Below are 12,460 nucleotides of genomic sequence, written 5' to 3' on the forward strand. Positions count from 1 at the left end.
TTCTCGCATAGTGCACACCGATATTTTACACGATATGTACAGATACAATTTAGCCCCCAGCGATTCGGAATATGTATTAACGAGCATCCTGTTCCATGCGCTGTACCGAACAAGGGTATGAGCGATGAACTGTCAGAGAAATAGCCGAATGCTGTTGGAAAGTTCCTCTTCAGCGCTATGCAGTATGCTTGTTGGGCTGGTGATTGGTTTTTTTTGCCTTTTGCGCTATGAAATGCGACTTTGGTGGATTGATATGAGACACGGGCATAAAGTTGGTATTTGGTTACAGATTGTCAAATCCATCATTTGTGAAATATTAGACTTGAAAGGCTCTCGCCAAATTTCAGTGAAAGCAGTATTACTTCTTGAAGTAAACCTTTCGATTGTCAAACCACCGAGATCCCATCAGAGCCGTAATGTATCTATGAAATGTTGGTTCATTAGCACGTTAAAACCCTTCAAGCAAGCACCACTCTCAAAAGTGGCATCCATGCTATCGTGCAGAAATAATTAAGAGCGATAATTATGTGAGTTGTGCATTTATTTAATTAGCTACAGGAAGTAATATCCTGCCATTTCACACAGATGCCTTCATCTGAATTGCTAAAATAATTAATTACCTAAATGAAAACTAAGAACAGGAAGAATTAAGTCAGCACATCACACATTCTTTTCAAGCTGCAGCTGGAAGGCTTTATTTGCGATAAGTTGCTGAAGGTACAAGGCACCATTTCGATGATTGGCATGTTGCGGAAGGTTTGCGCATTGATCCTAACTTTGGAACTTGGTGCTGTTGCAGAAGCTCCTCGGCCAGCGGTGCAGATCCCGGACGAATTGTGACGGCGCTGGACACTGTAAGCAGCCGGAACGCCGGGTTCCCAACCTCAGCGACCAGATGTGGCCCGCGTCGTCGGGAACTCGGCCCATTGGGGGCGGAGCATCACAGGTGGGCCGGCCGATGATGCACCAACGCCGTTGTAACTGCGCGCGGTTAACCACCCAAAGGGGTGGTCTTTGAAACTTGGGCAATGCAGAAAGGTCGGCACATTGTTCTGCTGTCTGTGGGAAAGGAGTTGCTTTTCCTGCTCCTTTTACTTGGAAAACATGGCACATTGTGAACATTTGGCTGGCTAAAGTAGTACGGTCCCTATTTCACTAATATGCCCACTGAATTGGTCGAGATTGAACTATCACCATGCAAGGTCCGTGCCGGAATTAGCACTGGGCCCTTTGCAACCTCAAATAGGGAGTTTATTTTCTGTTTGAGAGCCCCTTTCCCGACATTTGGCAATGTTCAGACTGGACCTTCTGCTTTCAACCTTGTGTCTGAATGTGGTACTCAGAGAGACAGAGCAAGCCATCATCGAAAAGGCAAACTTTTAAAATAAGGCCTTATTTCAAAAAAGGTTAGGTTTAGGGTTCCTTCCTCCACACCAGTCCTGAAAACCATTGGGGACACACACCCAATGCTCTCCCGATCCCGTTGTTCCAGTGAAAGATGCTGCCTGACATACAGTAGTCCCAAATTTTAAATCCACTTTGTCTGTAACATGCCTCAGGGCACGCAGTAGATGTTCACAGCTAACCTGTCCAAGGCCCAAAGTCAAGTACACGTGAGCTTCAAAGAAGAGTCATGTTGCACGAGAAACGTTAGCTCTATTTCTCGCTCCACACATGCTGCCAGACCTTTCCAGCACATTCAGTTTTTGTTTCAGATCTCAAACCTCCGCAGTATTTTGCTTTCGCTATCGAGTATATTATATTACTATTTCTGATAGTAATGTATTGCTTGGTGCAACATGTGTTACTCACTTGCTTCTTCCAGGATGATCTTTAACTCAATGTGGATTAACACTCGTAGTCTTCCAATTAATGCAAATACTTTATTGAGTAACGTTGACTAATTAACTTGTTTGTTGTGGAGAAGATATGAATTTGTGAGATTCGTTGCCATGCCATGTTATGTTTGTACTCCTGCCATTGTTTTGGACTGTGCTGCTACATTGTCCTTCATTTGCAGAATTGTACCATATTGTACAGGTTGTTGTTGTTGTCTTTGTTGTTGTTTTTGTTGTGCTTCTTGTTGTGTTTCTTTTAGTTGTTTTTGTTGTTGTTCTTGCTGTTGTTGTTTATGTTGTGTTTCTTGTTGTTTTTGTTGTGCTAAATGACTGTTCCATGTGGATAATTCTAGTCATTCTCAAAGTTACTGGTATCAGTGTCCTTTGTGGTATCTGATGTTTCATTGAGCTTTTCGACTTGAGGTATGTGTGAATGATCTGATGTTGCATTGATCTTGGTGACATCAGTCATTTCTGGTTGATTTGGTTTCTCTTTGCTACCTTGGTGCTCCTTTTCTGGAGTGATTTCTGATTGACTTGCTTCATTTTTTATCCCTTGGTGCTCCTCTTCTGGCGTTAACATTGTCAAGATTTCAGTTTCTTGTGGGTTGTCAAGAGTGGATGAGGTTTTAATTGATGCGGACTCACTGGACTCAAGTAGTTTTACTTTGATTGTTGAGTGCTTCTGTACAGATGAGCTCAGATCATAGATTATCATAGAATTTACAGTGCAGAAGGAGGCCATTCGGAACATCGTGTCTGCACCGGCTCTTGGAAAGAGCACCCTACCTAATGTCAACACCTCTACCCTATCCCCATAACCCAGTAACCCCACCCAACACTAAGGGCAATTTTGGACACTAAGGGCAATTTATCATGGCCAATCCACCTAACCTGCACATCTTTGGACTGTGGGAGGAAACCGGAGCACCCGGAGGAAACCCACGCACACACGGGGAGGATGTGCAGACTCCGCACAGACAGTGACCCAAGCCGGAATCAAACCTGGGACCCTGGAGCTGTGAAGCAATTGTGCTATCCACAATGCTACCGTGCTGCCCAATCTGTCAGTCTCGCTGTGATCTTGTACATCGTGTATGCTGATTATGATCACTGTGTCAGTATTCGTACATACAGTGGTTGGACATTCATTGTCTTCTTGTTGTTCATCAAATAAGGTGGATAGACCTTCATAGTCGGCTTGTTGTTGATTAAATGAGCTGGGTAGATTTTCTTCTGGTTGCTGAAATAAGGTGGATAGACCTTCTTAGTCTTCTTCATGCAATGGTTGTCACTCTGGAGTCTTTTATTGCTTCCATTCTGTGGAGTGTATCAACGAGCTCTCTGTGGAGGCTTGCGTCGCTCTCTGTGTGGAGTCTTTCATCGCTGTCTGTGTGGAGTCGTTTTCTTCTTGTATTTGACAGGTTGCTGTCATCCAATGTATCAACGATCACCCATTGCATCATGGAATTGGATTCACCTACCATGAGTAGAGTCGTATTCAGCTTTTCAACCGTGTTGCTGATGCTATGATGATCATATCTGAAAAACTCAGCCATGTCTGAGTAGTATTCTTTAATGAACAAATCATCTTCTTTCGTTTTGGATTTGTTAATGTGCTCTTCACTTTAGATGCTGCAGACTGTGTGTCCTCGGGTGCTGCGAAGGTTGTTTTCAGCTGCTGGTTGAAATTCAGGCAATGTTGTGCCTTTTGAGGTAAAACATTTGGGTTTTGTACCTTTAAGAGTTTTATTTGTGATGTTCGGGCAGTTTCCCTTTAAGTGCATGGTCTGAGTCTTCTGACGCTCGTGACGTCATGCGTAATAATCGATTGCGCATGCGGAAATCAATCTTCAGACGGTGTGCGCTCCTTTTTCAACTGGGCATGCACAGCTTCTTGGGCATTCACAGATCGATCTTCACCCAGAGTGCACTTTTTTAACTGCGCATGCACGGCTTCTTGCCGATTTGCGTTTTTGGTTGATGTGCGCCTGTGCGTACTTGTTCGAATCAGAGGTACCGCGATGAGGAAGCTGGTTTGAAAGCTGAGAAACCATTTTAACAGACTCGACCTTGTGGTAGACCCTTGTGCCGCTTTCATGGTAGTACAACTCATACGGTTCTTTACTGTTTTCGTGAGTTAAACACTTTTGGTTCGCGATTTCCAGCGTTAAATCTTTCTCTTTTAATAATGATTGGCTGAGTACCTCATCACATATTCCCTTAACAATTTGGTCTCTGAGCATTGAGTCTCTGAAAGCAGCAAAGTTGCAGGCTTGTGCAATTGCCTTTAAATCTGTGACAAATCTGATGAATGATTCTTCATGTTTTTGCAAATGTCTGGTGAACCCGAATCTCTCAAAGATTTCATTTTTCTGCGTTTTGCGATGGGTTTCGTTAGAGAGAAGAAGGTTAAGAGGTGACTTAATTGAGGCATTCAAGATGATCAGAGGATTGGATAGGGTGGACAGTGAGAGCCTTTTTCCTCGGATGGTGATGTCTAGCATGAGGGGACATAGCTTTAAATTGAGGGGAGATAGATATAAGTCAGAGGTGGGTTCTTTACTCAGAGAGTAGTAAGGGCGTGGAATGACCTGCCTGCAACAGTAGTGGACTCGCCAACACTAAGGGCATTCAAATGGTCATTGGATAGACATATGGATGATAAGGGAATAGTGTAGATGGGCTTTAGAGTGGTTTCACAGGTCGGTGCAACATCGAGGGCCGAAGGGCATGTACTGTGCTGTAATGTTCTAAAGTCGAATACCGGTACAAATTTTCATCTTTTTTATATTTCTGGTTCTAATCTAATTTATCTAGTAAGCTTTCTTGAAGTCACTTCCTGATACCATATTATATTACTATTTCTGATAGTAATGTTATATTGCTTTGTGAAACATGTGTAACTCAATTGCTTCTTCCAGGATCATCTTTAACTCGATGTTGATTAACACTTGTAGTCTTCCAATTAGAGCAAATGCTTTATTGAGTAATGTTGACTAATTAACTGTGAGTTTGTTCTCTCTCCAATGCTTAAACGAGATGTTATATGAACAAGATTAACTAAGAAGTTCTTATGATTATCTACACCTGTGCTGAGCTGTCCGTGTATGCTTGTGGTCACTAGACCCTGTTCTTGTGAAGAGACTGATCCTGGCTTCCATCTGTCTATTTATACATCCCTAGTGCTGCCCTCTAGTGATTACTTTGTTGTAATGTCTTTACATTAAACCCTTGCAGATCACTACAGAGTGTGCCTGCCCTGATCCACTGCAGGATTGTTCCCCTTGCCCAGTTTGTACTATGTTCGCCAATCCCACACCAGAGACCCAAGCACCAAATCAAGGCTAATGCTCGAGTGCCAGAGGAGCACTGCACTGGCTGAGCGCCATCTGTTAACTGAGGTGCCATCTGCTCTCTACGTTGGACCTAAATAACCTCATGGCACTATTTGAAGGACAGCAACAGGGTTCTTCCTGGTGCCCTGGCCAATATTCAACCCCCCACTATCTTCAAAACAGGTATCGGTGGCAGAATTCTCCGATCACTGCCGCCGAAATCACATTCGGCGATTGGCTGGAGAATCCCCGTTCACGCTGGAATCGGATGCGGTGCCATTTTTCCGCTGCTCCGCACCCTCATTCGGCGTACTCACAGAGCATGCCGTCGGGATGGCCTCAGGACATCACATGAAGCCCTCCCCCCATGCCCTGCCCCCAATGGGCCGAGTCCCCGACGGCGTGGGGCGCGTGTCCTCACAACGTTCGGGGATCTCGCGTCGCGGCTGTGGAATGTGGGCAGCATGGTAGCATAGTGGATAGCACTGTGGTTTCACAGCGCCAGGGTCCAGGTTCGATTCCCCGCTGGATCACTCTGTGCGGAGTATTCACGTTCTCCCCGTGTCGCAAGAAGGCTTACATTCACGCTGCAATGAAGTTACCATGAAAATCCCCCCGTCGCTACATTCCGGCGCCTGTTCGGGTACACAGAGGGAGCATTCAGAATGTGCAATTCACTTAACAGCACGTCTTTCGGGAGGAAACCGGAGCACCCGGAGGAAACCTACGCAGACACGGGGAGAATGTGCAGACTCCGCAGTGTGACCCAAGCTGGGAATCGAACCCGGGTCCCTGGCGCTGTGAAGCAACAGTGCTATCCACTGTGCTACCGTGCTACCTATACTACACTCCCTCCCTAGTTATAAAAATACAACTTATAAATTACAATGCAAAATGGTACGCAGTGGTATTGTCACTGGACTGGTGAATACTCTCCACTTGCCGGGATGAGTGAAGCTCCAACAACACTCAAGAAGCTCAACACCATTCAGGACAAAGCAGCCCCGCTTGATTGCTCCCCCTTCTGCAAACATTCACTCCCTCCACCACCAACGAACAGTAGCAGCCGTGTGTACCATCTACACGAGGCACTGCAGTAACTCACCAAGAGTCCTTAGACAGCACCTTCCAAACCCACGACTGCTACCATCTAGAAGGACAAGAGCAGCAGATACCTGGGAACCCCACCACCTGGAGGTTCCCCTCCAAGTCACACACCATCCTGACTTGGAAATATATCGCTGTTCCTTCACTGTCGCTGGGTCAAAATCATGGAACTCCCTCTCTACCTGCACAGTGGGTGTACCTGCACCACATGGACTGCAGCGGTTCAAGAAGGCAGCTTACCACCACCTTCTCGAGGACAATTAGGGATGGGCAACAAATATTGGCCCAGCCAGCGAAGCCCACATCCTGTAAAATGCACAAAAATGAAAGAACCCAATGTGACTAAACCAATATTAACAAGAGCTGAATGTTTAACAGGTTGGGTTCCCTACTTGTGTTTACTGTGACCATAACCCAAACATATATGACCGATACTGCCAGAGTAACTTACATGTGAAGAAAATGTTTTTCCTTAACTCCAGTTTGTGTTTACCAGAAATAATGAAACAAACAACTTTGTTTCTTCTTCCTTTCAACAAACTTTTACTTAATCCATCAGGCTTCTTTTTCTGCCTGGGTATCTCCTTCCAGTCCTGTTAGCTCTCTCACCATCTCTAACTGTGTTAAAGCTGAACTTTGGTCACAGGTTTTGCCCACGACGGACAGCCTTTCTGTTGTGGCAAATGTAGCAGAACGGCACAACAATCGTACCCAGACATGGCACTTCCCATTTTCACTGGGGCTGGAATGTGGGCGCATTTCACAAATTCACATTTTATGGAGGCAGGCAACCATTTAAATCAACACTTTAGAATTTTATTCACTGCCTCAAAAGTGGCACAAAACAAATTCCAAATGTCTTCCCTTAACTCAAGCGAGCGGGAGGGTGGGCCTTGCGGTCCTGCGTGGCAATTATTGTTGCCTCCTGACTCATGCACTCAGGTGTTGGGAAGAGCTTTGTGCTGGGGATGGATGCATAATGTTCTGTGCACTGGAACATAGAAGATGGGCCCGGCACCCGTGATCATAGAGGACAGTCACCATCAGACGCCAGAAGGAGAGGGGGAGGTCAGGAGGAAGAGGCGGCTGCCTATGTCCCAGGAAGGAAGAGAAGGAAAGGTAGGACAACCAGGTACTACCCTGTGGGAAGGGTGGTCAGATGTAGGACATCCTACCTCAGCGTGATGGAGAACCAGTGCCAAAAGCGACTGAGGTCAAGTCACGAGGTGGTGACAGACATATGTCACATGATCCAACAACGACTCATGCCATGCCCTGCCTGTGGCTGTGCAGGTAACCACTCTCAAATTCTATACCACCTGATCCTCCCAGGGATCATCCGACTTGGCTGGTATATTCAATCACACACAGTTGCATTAAGGCCTTAACTAATGCCCTGTTTGCTTGTGTAAGGGAACAGATTCATTTCCCTATAGATTTGGTATCTCCGACCCAGGGAGCCACGGCCTTGCCCAATTAACAGGCTTCCCTCAGGTGCAGGGTATTATTGATTGAACCCAGCTGCCGTAAAGGCCCCAACTCAAAACGCAGACACCTTTGTCAACTGGGAGCCCAACCATTCAATCAACGGACAGGTGGTTTGTGGCCAACACAAGGTCTTCTTTCATGTGTGCGGAAGGTTCCCTGGCAGCTGCAATGACACCTTCAAACTAAAGAGTTCCCAAGTCGCTCAGATATTTCAGCCACCGACACAGATCTCTGATTGGCTTTCAGGTGAGAGGGGAAGAACTTGGCTAATGATCGCATTTAGGAGACAACAAATGGAAGCAGAGAACATCTACTACAGCAGTAATGGTGTCACCAAGAGCACCATGGGCAGTTCACATTTGAGAGGTATGTTTCAGCTGCTTCTAGCTCTCTGCAATATGCCCCAGCAAGGGTATCAGGAATAGTAGTGATGTGCTGCACATTGCACAACATTGCATGGTGGAGGGGCGTACAAATCGAACATCATGAACAGAGCTCCAACCTTTGGAATGAGGAGGAGGAGAAAGCCCCTGTTTATTGGGAAATTCAGGAATGGATGTAAACCGGGGCTGATTTAGCACAGTGGGCTAAACAGCTGGCTTATAATGCAGAACAATGCCAGCAGCGTGGGTTCAATTCCCGTACCGGCCTCCCGGAATGTGGCGACGAGGGGCTTTTCACAGTAACTTCATTGAAGCCTACTTGTGACAATAAGCGATTATTGTTATTAAATTGACTCCACAATTACTCATGAGACTGCTTACCCCACCACAAGAGAGCAAATAAACATCATTGAGTTGGGCTCAGTCACATTCACATCACCGAAACCCTCATGGGCCTCATCGTGTTGCAAGCCTGGCCCCCTCATATGAATGGCGATGAATGTAAATCGAGGGCAGCACGGTGGCGCAGTGGTTAGCACTGCTGCCTCACGGCGCTGAGGATCTGGGTTCGATCCCGGCCCCGAGTCACTGTCTGTGTGGAGTTTGCACATTCACCCCGTGTCTGCGTGGGCCTCACCCCCACAACCCAAGGTGTTCAGGGTAGGTGGATTGGCCATGCTGAATTGCTCCTTAATTGAAAAAAATATATAAAATGACTAATTCAGGGCCCATGCCAGCAAATTGTTCAGAATGAAACCATGCCCACGATGCTGAGAGGGACATGACATTAGAATTCAAACTCTATGCCCTGTATGTTGTAACATACAAGTAAATAAGGCATTTCATGGATGAAGAGCCCATAACTGAGCAACAACTGCTCCTGGAAAGGACTTGCTCAACATCCATTCTGAGCAATGGTCCAGTTTCTGACATGAATGAAATGAAAATCGCTTATTGTCACAAGTAGGCTTCAAATGAAGTTACTGTGAAAAGCCCCTAGTCGCCACATTCCGGCGCCTGTTCGTGGAGGCTGGTACGGGAATTGAACCGTGCAGCTGGCTTGGTCAGTGGAGCAGAGCACCTGCCCTTATAGAACACGCTCAGTTTTCAGTTGATGAAGAAACAGGCAGGTGCCAGGCTGACGATTGGCTCTGTCAGATTACCATCCGGGTTGGTGAACATTTACTCCACCCTGTCTAACTTCACTCCCATGTTGCTCATCCCCTTCAGTATTCCTCACTGGAACAGGTGTAGGCCCTTCAACCGCTCAAGTCCATTCCTTCATGCAGTTCCTTCAAGGACGATCAGAAGTCATAATTATTGTACGGGTTGTGATGTCTGGTCACTTTGCATTGAATGGGCACTTTTCAAATCAGCAATTTTATTTTTAAAGAGGTGAATCTGAAACTGGTTCCTTTGCAGAAATTCCACTGCAAACCTCATTGCACTAACTTCCCTTACAATGGATTACAAGGTGGCAGTCTCCCAGGGGATTTTATAAATAGATTTTGAGAGTTTTCGCCTCACATTTTTGTATGATTTACTCAGTTCCTTGTCCACGGTATTTTAACCTGCCTCATTCATTTAGGTGCGTGCCTGTCATCTATTACAGTCTGCTTCACCCAGTTCAGCGTGAATCTTTGTTCCCACCGTTTTATGCCTCACTCCCTTCAGCATGCATTACATCCACTTCTGCATGCTTAACCCCGTTAACTTGCAGTTGTATCAATCTTCGTACTGCTCGGGTCAGTGCCATTCGCTTGTAACTCATTCAGTTCATTGTGCGATGCATCTATTTCTGCATGCTTGACATGGTTTACTGTGTGTGTCCTTTCCATTCCTGTACGCCTCACTCAGCTTAGTGTGTGGTACATCCATTTCATCATGCTTCATGCGTTTCGGTGTCTGCGCGTGTCTTGCTTCTTCAGAATCCCCGTGCTGTAATCCAGGTGGAGTCATCAAATCAATGCTGGCAGATTGAGTGAATCCATGAGGATTTAGTAACTGAGCGGAGCAGTTCCATTTCTACTCCTCCGCTGCTTAAAAAGCTATTTCCTTTGGTGTGCAGACCATTTCCATGTGCATGCCAAGTCTGAAAATATTTATTTTCCTCACTATTTTCCCAGATAATCCCGAAGATTTGTTGCTTGTTTTCTCACCAAATGCTGCTGAGTTTGCGAAAAGCAAATATTTACGATTCATTACCACCCTGCAACATCTCAAAAATACTCGACTAATATGAAAATATCAGACTGTTTCATTATATTCCAAACTAAGGATGCATCCATGTGCTTATGACTTACGCAATGGAAATAACTGCACGGGACCAACTTCTTTCCATCGGGCAGGAGAATACCCATGAACAGATTCAAAAACAGCTTCTTCCCCACTGTTACCAGACTCCTAAACGTCTCTCTTATGGACTGATCTGATTAACACTACACCCCTGTATGCTTCACCCGATGCCGGTGTTTATGTATTTACATTGTGCACCTTATGTTGCCCTATGGCGTATTTTCTTTTCATGTACTAAATGATCTGTTTGAGCTGCACGCAGAAAATACTTTTCACTGCACCTCGGTACATGTGACAATAAACAAATCCAATCCAATCAGTTATAGATGAATTTACTTAGGCGTGTTTGGGGAAAGGGAGGAAGTTAGTTACTCGCAGGGCATATTTTGCACCACCCTGCTATGATCCTGAAGATTCCTTGGTTGGCTATGGTTTTGTGATGAGATGCATAAAGCAAGCTTTTACATAATGTTATGCACGACCTCCGACCACCAGGTGGCAGCGTAAGCCCACCACGAGACCACGTGACTCTTGGCTGGGGAGTTGGGAGTGGGTCGTGCTGGAGGTCAGATGTATTTTGCAGCAGCTCTACAATAGTTAATTAGTGCTAGTAGTTTATTTCTAGTTATCTCATCACTCAAATGTTTCACAATTAATTATTTAAACTAGATGTTCTGTAGTTCATCATTCACTTCGGCCAGTCTACAGAACATGACAGTTTCCCAGAAAATCTCACCTGGGAACCATTATTCATTTGTGATCTTTGTCACTGACTGTGATGAGATTGTTCTCAGTTCAGGCTGCTCACGACCCCCACTTTGTGTCCATGTCTGAATACCCCCACCAGCTGTCACCAGAGAGTAATCAGGGGCATGCAGCAGTGTAAGCAGCAGGTTTAAAATCACACCTATCTCAATTCCAAATAGTGTAGTCCTGTAGAAGGCAACTATTTCCTAACACACCTAATAGGTAAAATATAGCTATTTAGGATAAATATTAAGCCCCAGTTTAAATTAAGGATTTCAACACTCTCATAACCTCAGATCATCGCAAAACATACAGCTTACAAAACAGCATAACACAGCATTATTCACTTTACAACACAAAAGAACCTGATACTTGCAAAGGCAGTAGAGATTAAAACAAACACTTTAACTGAACTAATGAATACATTTTTCAAGACAGTGTCCAAGGACAGGGCAGAATTTATAGCAACAGTATGGCATGACAAAGTAACATGAAGGCTCTATTGTTATAACAGCGAAGTCAGCAAAAGACCAGTTCAAACTGGCCCTGATAACAGCACAATATCACATTCTTAAACATGCACAAGTATGCAGATACGAAACAATTAGAACAAATGTTGCATATTAAAGATGGACGGCTTGCCGTCAAATCAGATGTGTTTGAGTCGAACCCAAACCAATTAGGATTATATTAGGGTGTAATTACTTGGCTAAAGACAGATATGAAACGTTTCGTTCGGCCATTTTTTAGCTGGAGCTGGAGCTGGGCTGGATCATCAGCTGGATTTCTTTCTCTCTCTCTTTTTCATTAATCATCTATACTTTGATCTGAACTATTCACTGTCTCCCTGTATTCATATTTCAGTTTCAGACTTGACTTCTAAAGTTATTGCGAGCTGTTTGCCTAAGCAAGAAGATCATTTCTGTGATTCTTTGAAAGCTTCAAATTGTTTACGAATTGCCTTTTAAATGACTTTCAAATTGTAATCAATAGAAGACAAATGAAACAATTCCTATTTGCACCTGAGAAGTTTTAACTTAAATTTCTACTGAGTTCCAGTAATCGCAAAATGCTGCTGAAACCGAATGGTAGATCTATCAAGTCCTCCTGCTCAGCAACTCCAGGGAAAGGCTGCCACGCCAAAGTTAAATCAGAATTATGGTTAATTTTAGAACATAATCTCAGTTCATGTGATCATATGTTACATTTTAAAATCTAAATGAGATAGACATGCTAAGATTCAGGTTTCATCGTTTTTCCATTG

The 12,460-nt window shown here is 44.7% G+C and overlaps 1 long non-coding RNA gene across 1 annotated transcript; it reads left to right on the forward strand.

Moving 5' to 3' along the window:
* Positions 1-759: 759 nt before the first annotated feature.
* On the forward strand, positions 760-10,755 carry LOC140407154 (uncharacterized). Its single transcript, XR_011939492.1, has 3 exons — positions 760-946; positions 8,018-8,137; positions 10,281-10,755. It is a non-coding gene; the product is annotated as an uncharacterized lncRNA (long non-coding RNA).
* The last annotated feature ends 1,705 nt before the right edge of the window (positions 10,756-12,460 follow it).

The sequence above is a fragment of the Scyliorhinus torazame genome, unplaced genomic scaffold (genome assembly GCF_047496885.1).
Source record: "Scyliorhinus torazame isolate Kashiwa2021f unplaced genomic scaffold, sScyTor2.1 scaffold_1221, whole genome shotgun sequence".
Lineage (NCBI taxonomy): Eukaryota > Metazoa > Chordata > Chondrichthyes > Carcharhiniformes > Scyliorhinidae > Scyliorhinus > Scyliorhinus torazame.